Below are 11,490 nucleotides of genomic sequence, written 5' to 3' on the forward strand. Positions count from 1 at the left end.
CTCAGACTCCACCTCCTTCAGATAGATTCAGTTGCCTTTCGTCTTCTCCAAAATCCAGAGACAAGGAAACAGCGCCACCCATAGCGGGAACAAAAAAGGAACTGGGCAAATTACTGGTCTGCAGTGATATTCTAGACTGGTTCTATAATTATTTAAACGTTCTAAATCACTGTGATTAATGTCAGCCAAGGTAGGAAAGGTTTCCTGGCTATACTAACATATAAAATAAAATAATTTTTATTATATGTGTCTTCGCTTACATTTTCAACCTCTCTCTGTAATACCTACGTTTCAAGCAGACCACCATAGTCCCTGTGAGCAAAATGCCATGGTAACCGTCTAAATGACTATCACTCCGTAGCACTCACATCTGTAGCCATGAAATGCTTTGAACGGCTAGTCATGGCTCATATAAACATCATCATCACAGAAATCCCTGGACCTACTCAAATTCACATACCGCCCCAACAGATCCACAGATGACGCAATCTCTATTGCACTTACCCACTTGGACAAAAGGAACACCTACGTGAGAATGCTGTTCATTGACTACAGCTCAGCATTCAACACTATAGTGCCCTCCAAGTTCATCACTAAGGTAAGGACCTGGGACTGAACACCTCCCAATGCAACTGGTTCCTGGACTTCCTGACGGGACTCCCCCAGCTGGTGAGGGCAGGCAACAACACATCTGCCACACTGACCCGCAACACGGTGGCCCCTCAGGGGTGTATACTTAGTCCCCGTCTGTACTCCCTGTTCACCCACGACTGCGTGGCCGTGCACGACTCCAGCACCATCATTAAGTTTGCTGACGACAGGACAGTGGTAGGCCTGATCACCAACAACAATGAGACAGCCTATAGCAGTAGAACTGTTTGAGGATCTGAGGGCCCATGCCAAATCTGTTCAACCTCCAGAGATGGAAGAGGCAGGCTCGACCCTCCGTTTCTTTCTCCATGATCAGCTCCTTTGTATAATGGTGCTGGAGGTGATGGCTGCCGTTTTATGGATTCCTAACCAACTGTGCTATTTTGTTTGTTTTTTCACATTGTTTGTAACTTATTTTGTACATAATGTTGCTGCTACAGTTGTTTCTTTCCCCTACCTACAGTACATGTACAAAATAACTCAACTAACCTGTACCCCCGCACATTGACTCGGTACCGGTACCCCCTGTATATAGCCTCGTTATTTTTGTGTTACTTTTTATTTGTATTTTACTATTTTAACTTTAGTTTATTTATTTATTTAACTCTTTCTTGAACTGCATTGTTGGTTAAGGGGTTGTAAGTAAGCATTTCACGGTAAGGTCTGCACCTGTTGTTTTCGGAGCATGTGACAAATAAAATTTGATTTGGTCATGGAAAAAGAAACGGAGGGTCGAGCACACCTCTTCCATCTCTGGAGGCTGAAAAGATTTGGCATGGGCCCTCAGACCCTCAAAAAGATCTACTGCCGCACCATTGAGAGCATCTTATGAGAGGCAGGTAGACTAGTGGTTAAGAGCATTGGGCCAGTAAACGAAAGGTGACAAATCTGTCAATATGCCCTTGAGCAAGGTAATTAACCCTAATTGCTCCTCTAAGTCGCTCTGGATAAGTGTGTCTACTAAATGACGTTGATGCTGACTGCTTGGAATGGCAACTGCCTGGCATCTGACCGCAAGTAGCTGCAGAGGATAGTGTGTATGGCCAAGTACGTCACTGGGGCCAAACAGCTTCTACACCCAAACCATAAGAATGCTAAATAGTTTATTGAATAGCTTCCCGGACAATCTGAATTGACCCTTTTTGCACAAACTTTGACTCATCCCATACGCTGCTGCTACAATTTACCATCTGTCACTTTATTCGTAGTTATATGTACATACTGAGATGATTGTGGACTACAGGAAAAGGAGGACCAAGCACACCCCCATTCTCATCGATGGGGCTGTAGTGGAGCAGGTTGAGAGCTTCAAGATCCTTGGTGTCCACATCACCAACAAACTAGAGTGGTCCAAACACACCAAGACAGTCTTAAAGGGGGCACGACAAAGCCTATTCCCCCTCAGGAAACTGAAAAGATTTGGTATGGGTCCTCAGATCCTCAAAAGGTTCTACAGCTGCACCATCGAGAGCCTCCTGACTGGTTTCATCACTGCCTGGTATGGCAACTGCTCTGCCTCCGACCGCAAGGCATTACAGAAGGTAGTGCGAACGGCCCAGTACATCACTGAGGCCAAGCTTCCTGCATTCCAGGACCTCTATACCAGGCGGTGTCAGAGGAAGGCCCTAAAAATTGTCAGACTCCAGCCACCCTAGTCATAGATTGTTCTCTCTGCTTTCCGCACGGCAAGCGTACCGGAGCGCCAAGTCTAGGTCCAAGAGGCTTCTAAACAGCTTTTACCCCCAAGCCATAAGACTCCTGAACATCTAATCAATTGCCCCCCCCCCTATTTTACACTGCTGCTACTCTTTGTTGTTATCCATGCATAGTCACTTTAAAAACTCTACCTACATGTACATATTACTTCAACTAACCGGTACCCCCCTGTATATAGTCTCGCTATTGTTATTTTACTGCTGCTCTTTAATTACTTGTTACTTTTATTTCTTATCTGTATTTTTGTTCAATTGCATTGTTGGTTAGGAACTCATAAGTAAGCATTTCACTGTTGTATTCGGCACATGGGGCTAATTTTATTTTCTGTATCTACCTCAATTACCTCGAACCCCTGCACATTGACTTGGTATGGGTAAATCAAATCAAATGTATTTATATAGCCCTTCTTACATCAGCTGATATCTCAAAGTGCTGTACAGAAACCCAGCCTAAAACCCCAAACAGCAAGCAATGCAGGTGTAGAAGCACGGTGGCTAGGAAAAACTCCCTAGAAAGGCCAAAACCTAGGAAGAAACCTAGAGAGGAACCAGGCTATGAGGGGTGGCCAGTCCTCTTCTGGCTGTGCCGGGTGGAGATTATAACAGAACATGGCCAAGAAGTTCAAATGTTCATAAATGACCAGCATGGTCAAATAATAATAATCACAGTAGTTGTCAAGGGTGCAGCAAGTCAGCACCTCAGCAGTAAATGTCAGTTGGCTTTTCATAGCCGATCATTAATAGTATATCTACTGCTCCTGCTGTCTCTAGGGAGTTGAAAACAGCAGGTCTGGGACAGGTAGCACGTCCGGTGAACAGGTCAGGGTTCCATAGCTGCAGGCAGAACAGTTGAAACTGGAGCAGCAGCACAGCCAGGTGGACTGGGGACAGCAAGGAGTCATCATGCCAGGTAGTCCTGAGGCATGGTCCTAGGGCTCAGATCCTCCGAGAGAGAGAAAGAAAGAGAGAAAGAGAGAATTAGAGAGAGCATACTTAAATTCACACAGGACACCAGATAAGACAGTAGAAGTACACCAGATATAACAAACTAACTCTAGCCCCCCGACACATAAACTACTGCAGCATAAATACTGGAGGCTGAGACAGGAGGGGTCAGGAGACACTGTGGCCCCATCCGATGATACTCCCGGACAGGGCCAAACAGGAAGAATATAACCCCACCCACTCTGCCAAAGCACAGCCCTCACACCACTAGAGGGATATCTTCAACCACCAACTTAACATCCTGAGACAAGGCCGAGTATAACCCACAAAGATCTCCGCCACGGCACAACCCAAGGGCGGGCGCCAACCCAGACAGGAAGATCACGTCAGTGACTCAACCCACTCAAGTGACGCACCCCTTCTAGGGACGGCATGAAAGAGCACCAGTAAGCCAGTGACTCAGCCCCTGTAATAGGGTTAGAGGCAGAGAATCCCAGTGGATAGAGGGGAACCGGCCAGGCAGAAAGAGCAAGGGTGGTTCGTTGCTCCAGAGCCTTTCCGTTCACCTTCACACTCCTGGGCCAGACTACACTCAATCATATGACCCACTGAAGAGATGAGTCTTCAGTAAAGACTTAAAGGTTGAGACAGAGTCTGCGTCTGAAGACAAACAATGTATACGAAATGCTTCAGTCTGGTTTTAGACCCCATCATAGCACTGAGACTGCACTTGTGAAGGTGGTAAATGACCTTTTAATGGCATCAGACCGAGGCTCTGCATCTGTCCTCGTGCTCCTAGACCTTAGTGCTGCTTTTGATACCATCGATCACCACATTCTTTTGGAGAAATTGGAAACCCAAATTGGTCTACACAGACAAGATCTGGCCTGGTTTAGTTCTTATCTGTCGGAAAGATATCAGTTTGTCTCTGTGAATGGTTTGTCCTCTGACAAATCAACTGTAAATGTTGGTGTTCCTCAAGGTTCTGTTTTAGGACCACTATTGTTTTCACTATATATTTTAACTCTTGGGGATGTCATTCGAAAACATAATATTAACTTTCACTGCTATGCGGATGACACACAGCTGTACATTTCAATGAAACATGGTGAAGCCCCAAAATTGCCCTCGCTAGAAGCATGTGTTTCAGGCATAAGGAAGTGGATGGCTGCAAACTTTCTACTTTTAAACTCGGACAAAACAGAGATGCTTGTTCTAGGTCCCAAGAAACAAAGAGATCTTCTGTTGAATCTGACAATTATTCTTAATGGTTGTACAGTCGTCTCAAATAAAACTGTGAAGGACCTCGGCGTTACTCTGGACCCTGATCTCTCTTTTGAAGAACATATCAAGACTGTTTCAAGGACAGCTTTTTTCCATCTACGTAACATTGCAAAAATCAGAAACCTTCTGTCCAAAAATGATGCAGAAAAATTAATCCATGCTTTTGTCACTTCTAGGTTAGACTACTGCAATGCTCTACTTTCCGGCTACCCGGATAAAGCACTAAATAAACTTCAGTTAGTGCTAAATACGGCTGCTAGAATCCTGACTAGAACCAAAAAATGTGATCATATTACTCCAGTGCTAGCCTCCCTACACTGGCTTCATGTCAAGGCAAGGGCTGATTTCAAGGTTTTACTGCTAACCTACAAAGCATTACATGGGCTTGCTCCTACCTATCTCTCTGATTTGGTCCTGCCGTACATACCTACACGTACGCTACGGTCACAAGACGCAGGCCTCCTAATTGTCCCTAGAATTTCTAAGCAAACAGCTGGAGGCAGGGCTTTCTCCTATAGAGCTCCATTTTTATGGAATGGTCAGCCTACCCGTCCTTGGGTAGGCAGAGGGAGTCTGGAAGGGCATCAAGGAATCTTTGTGTTGTCTGAGAATTTATAGCACGACTTTTGATACTCCTTGGTTGGGGTCTGAGCAGATTATTTGTTGCGATTGCAAACGTAATAAAATGGTGGTCCGAAAGTCCAGGATTATGAGGGAAAACATTAAGATCCCCAAAACTAGGTCCAGAGTATGACTTTGACATTGAGTAGGTCCAGAGACATGTTGGACAAAACCCACTGAGTCGATGATGGCTCCGAAAGTCTTTTGGAGTGGGTCTGTGGACTTTTCCTTGTGAATATTAAAATCACCAAAAATTATAATATTATCTGCCATGACTACAAGGTCTGATAGGTATTGAGGGAACTCAGTGAGGAACGCTGTATATGGCCCAGGAGGCCTGTAAACAGTAGCTATAAAAAGCGATTGAGTAGGCTGCATAGATTTCATGACTAGAAGCTCAAAAGACAAAAACGTATTTTTTTTTTGTAAATTGAAATTTGCTATCGTAAATGTTAGAAACACCTCCGCCTTTGCGGAATGCACGGGGGATATGGTCACTAGTGTAACCAGGAGGTGAGGCCACATTTAACACAGTAAATTCATCAGGGTTAAGCCATGTTTCAGTCAGGCCAATCACATCAAGATTGTTCATTGACTATAACTGCCTTTGAAGTGAGGGATGTAACATTAAGTAGCCCTATTTTGAGATGAGAGGTATCACGATCTCTTTCAATAATGGCAGGAATGGAGGTCTTTATCCTAGGGAGATTGCTAAGACGAACACCGCCATGTAAACACTTCAAGGTTGCAAAATGAACTTACACAGGGACATTACACTAAAATCATGACTCAGTCATCTACACAGCCACCTTGGCCATATTTGTCACTACTAAATATGTTGTGAGTGGTGGATGAAAGTATGGGGCCAATGGGGGTCATTAACTCTGGTCTATCCGACCTGATATTATCAGGCTAAAAACCATTAGATGGATCACATCAAACTTTATTTAAAGTGCATTTAAAAATGTAACACACAGTAACAGAAAACAGCAGTCCCAGATTTTTGTAAACAATTTATTCTCAACAATGTACAGATCCAAGCAGTGACTACCATTCACATCCATCACATCTTTATACAAATATCATTACAAAATCACTACAGTACAATAAAGATTCTTCACATGATCCAAAATATTTGGTGGCCCCCTAAATTATTCTTATTATTTAACCTTAAAATTCAGCAGTTTATAAAAACAACTTAAACCATATTCACTATTCCAAAAAGAAGAAGTTTCTCTCACATTATTCAGCAAAAACGGGTGAAGGCAGACTTGGAGAAATTCTTGTAAAGTTTTTTTCTTATGGCTAAATGAAAGTCACAGGCTATTGTTACAGGTGTTCTTTAAAGGGGGGCTGAAATTCCTGATTTGGCCTAATTTTTTGTTTTGGTCATTAAGAAATGCAGCGGCCATGACTGAAGCCAAAAGAGTAGTCTTGGAGGGGGTGGTTTAATGTGGATGTCTCGTGGGTGTTCGCATGCGGCAAGCGTTTGTACATTCACTCTGTTAGATAACTTGAAACAGCCTAACCAGGTCGTGTGTCTTGAAGTCACCTAGGCTAGCTAGCACTAGCCAACTTCTTTCTCCAATTAGCTTCAGCAGGCTAGTGTGTGACCCTGGCAAAGTTGGTTTGACAATGGATAGCCCATCTCTGGGGCTATTTAGTGACCACCAATAAATTACAATGTAAATGGGAAAATATTTTATTGTTCCACATTTTTAGTTGTCTCATTAAATGTTTTTTTATATTTGTATTAGAATTTCTACCATTTATAGTCATTTGAGGTTAAGTAATTGAGATGTGAAGCTATTGACCTTTTAAAATATTTTCTGATTTACATTGTGTAATTTACTGATGTACCCTAACTAGCCTCATAGGGATATCGAATGTCAAACCAAATGGACCATGCGCATTACGATAGGGTCAGTGCAGCTGTGCTACGAAATGATGATTACTTGGATGCTGTCTGCTGCAGGATTGAAAAAACCCAAACCTAATGAATTTATGGGACCCTTCAATCCATGACACGTTTTTCACCGTCATCTCGCAAATCTGTTATGGATGAGACTGACTTTATGACCAAAATTATCCTATTTACACCTTGTAGTCAATTTTGATTAGAATAAATGTTTGACTCATAGATGCCAAAATAGCTGTTTTCAAAACAAGAATTTGCTTTTAGGGGCAGTCACTCTTTAGAGGAGATATTCTAATAGACTATGATTTTTAAAAGATTTCCCCCCGTTCTTCAAAATTAAAGACTTCAAAAACGCAAACATAGCTGTAAGACGCCATGAGCATATTTGCGTTTGGCCTAATGTGCAAGGTCTTTTTTCATTATTGAAAATGACCAGCCATTACGAATCCCCAGCTAAATCATTCAGTTATCATCAAGGCATCATGTACATATTACATTAACTATCTAGACATGTCTTACAATCACTTTGCCACAGTTGCATTCATTATGTGCAAGTTAACTCTTCCCAATTGTATATTCTTATTCCTCCAAATTATAGCTAAATTTGAATGCATGAGCTTACCTAGTTACAATTATTATTTCACACTGACCCTGGATGTGTGTACATCTCAGTGCCTTATTGTGAGTTAGCACACATATCAAACATTAGTGAACTGAACACCCATAGACAGGAACATCCTCTGTAGTTTAGGGTTAGCGCAGGCTTAATAACCTCTTATCGGTAAAGGGAGATGGAAAAAGGCATACATTTGGAAACAATAACGGTAAACACAGACCTCCTGAGGATACTACAAACAAATATTCAAGTACAGAAGCTACACATTATAGCAGCGGCTATAATGGAGCGGCTATGTCATTAAGACGGCACACAAACAGTGATTGTTCTATGTATTTTTCTTTTCATATTTTCTTGGGACGGTTTCCTGGACACAAATTAAGCTTAGCACTACGTTTAAAATGTGTCTGGGAAACAGGCCCTAAATGTTTTTGTTGTTTTTAATTCAGTGTGATAAGGACAGAACCAATCAAGCCATGCGTCCTCCAATTTTTGACATGCCAAACAGCTGGAATGTGACAAAGACAAAGTAATGTCCACTCCAGGACAAAGGTGTGGCACAAAAACAAGAACTACAGAAACAAGCGCCTCCATATATCCCATTCCGTCTTTTTGTGCTACTTGATATTAGCCTGGTGAAAAAAAGAGCAATTCAGTTTGGATCCAGGCTAACTTGAAATACCCATGTTTTTGTTGTTACAAGTGTTAAAATGTCTAATTATGTTCAACACAACCATCCAATTAATTTTTAAAAATAAATACACCGTATAATAAAGATTCAAGGAGACTTAAATATATTTTATTTTAATTACCTATTCATCTAAGTTAAAGATTGTTGGCTTTGGAAAGGTTTTGTGGCAATACATGAGCGTCTGCAGTATTTCATCTCCAGGCTTAGTTCACGCCAATTATCTTTTAGAGAATTTAAGATATTGGGAATCTTATCTTTAAAAACAGGTCAAACACACACACTGGAAGTTTCCATACACTTAGGTTGGAGTCATTAAAAATTGTTTTTCAACCACTCCACAAATTTCTTGTTCACAAACTAGTTTTGGCAAGTCGGTTAGGACACCTACTTTGTGCATGACAAGTAATTTTTCCAACAATTGTTTACAGACAGATTATTTCACTTATAATTCATTGTATCACAATTCCAGTGGGTCAGAAGTTTACATACACTAAGTTGATTGTGCCTTTAAACAGCTTGGAAAATTCCAGAAAACATCATGGCTTCAGAAGCATCTGATAGGCTAATTGACATAATTTGATTCAATTGGAGGTGTACCTGTGGATGTATTTCAAGGCCTACCTTCAAACTCAGTGCCTCTTTGCTTGACATCATGGGAAAATCAAAAGAAAAAAATCAAAAGAAATCAGCCAATCAGACCTCCACAAGTCTGGTTCATCCTTGGGAGCAATTTCCAAACGCCTGAAGGTTCCACGCTCATCTGTACAAACAATAGTACGCAAGTATAAACACCTGCGTATGATGGCTGCGTGGGACCACGCAGCCATCATACCGCTCAGGAAGGAGACACGTTCTGTCTCCTAGAAGTGATCGTACTTTGGTGCGATAAGTGCAAATCAATCCCAGACAGCAGCAAAGGACCTTGTGAAGATGCTGGAGGAAACGGGTGCAAAAATGTAAATCCACAGTAAAAACGAGTCCTATAACGACATAACCTGAATGGCCGCTCAGCAAGGAAGAAGCAAATGCTCCAAAACTGCCATAAAAAAGCCGGACTAGAGTTTGAACTGCACATGGGGACAAAGATCATACTTTTTGGAGAAATGTCCTCTGGTTTGATCAAACAAAAATAGAACTTTTTGGCCATAATGACCATCATCATGTTTGGAGGAAAAAGGGGGAGGCTTGCAAGCCAAAGAATACCATCCCAACCGTGAAGCATGGGGGTGGCAGCATCATGTTGTGGGGGTGCAATGCTGCAGGAGGGACTGGTGCACTTCACAAAATAAATGGCATCATGAGGAGGAAAATTATGTGGATATATTGAAGCAACATCTCAAATCAGTCAGAAAGTCAAAGCTTGGTCGCAAATGGGTCTTCCAAATGGACAATGACCACAAGCGTACTTCCAAAGTTGTGGTAAAATGGCTTAAGGACAACAAAGTCAAGGTATTGGAGTGGCCATCACAAAGCCCTGACCTCAATCCAAAAGAAAATGTATGGGCAGAACTGAAAAAGCGTGTGTGAGCATGGAGGCCTACAAACCTGACTTAGTTACACCAGCTCTGTCAGGAGGAATGGGACAAAATTCACCCAACTTATTGTGGGAAGCTTGTGGAAGGCTACCCTAAAAGTTTGACCCAAGTTAAACAATTTAAAGGCAATTTTACCAAATACTAATTGAGTGTATGTAAACTTCTGACAAACTGGGAATGTGATGAAAGAAATAAAAGCTGAAATAAATCACTCTATTATTATTCTGACATTTCACTTTATTAAAATAAAATGGTGATCCTACCTAACTTAAGACAGGGAATTTTTACTCGGATTAAATGTCAAGAATTGTGAAAAACTGAATTTAAATGTATTTGGCTAAGGTGTATGTAAACTTCCGACTTCAACTGTGTAGGTGTATGTACACATACATACATACATACATACATACATACATACATACATACATACATACATACATACATACATACACACGTATATATACATACACACGTATATATACATACATACGTATATATACATACATACGTATACACACCTATGTGTATGTATGGGGCGGCAGGGTAGCCTAGTGGTTAGAGCGTTGGACTAGTAACCGGAAGGTTGCAAGTTCAAACCCACGAGCTGACAAGGTACAAATCTGTCGTTCAGCCCCTGAACAGGCAGTTAACCCACTGTTCCTAGGCCGTCATTGAAAATAAGAATTTGTTCTTAACTGACTTGCCTAGTTAAATAAAGGTAAAATAAAATATATATACATATACTGTGTACATACACTGACACATACATTCATATATACATATGTAAAAACATATATACATACACATATATGTAAATACATATATATACACACACATATATATATACACACACACACACGTGTATATATATATATACATATGTAAATACATATACATACACACACACACACACGTATGTATACATATGTATACACATATATATACACACGTGTATATATATGTATAAATACATATATATATACATACATATATATATGTAAATACATATATACATACATATATATATGTAAATACATATATACACACACACACACGTGTGTGTATATATATATATATACACACACACACACGTACACACACACACACGTATATATATATGTATACATATGTATATACATATGTATATACACATACACACACATGTATTTACATATATATACACACATGTATTTACATATATATACACATATGTATATACATATGTATATACACATATATATACACACATATACATACATACACACACACAAAGAAAAGGACTACACAATATTGAATACTCAGTGAAGTAATACTACATGAGGTGTTTCGTGGTATAAATCTCCTGTAAACAAATACTATATCAGTACGTGATTGTGTGAGTCTACTACAGTGTGCAGAATACATTTTCTGTCTGAACAAGTGCTTTTAATATGCCCTGCTAGGCAGACAAAATACTGCAACAATTACTCTGACCTGCAGAGTGAATCTGATTGGTTGGCTGGGCATAAAACTGT

This window comes from Oncorhynchus tshawytscha, linkage group LG20 (assembly GCF_018296145.1).
Source record: "Oncorhynchus tshawytscha isolate Ot180627B linkage group LG20, Otsh_v2.0, whole genome shotgun sequence".
NCBI classification, from domain to species: Eukaryota; Metazoa; Chordata; class Actinopteri; order Salmoniformes; family Salmonidae; genus Oncorhynchus; species Oncorhynchus tshawytscha.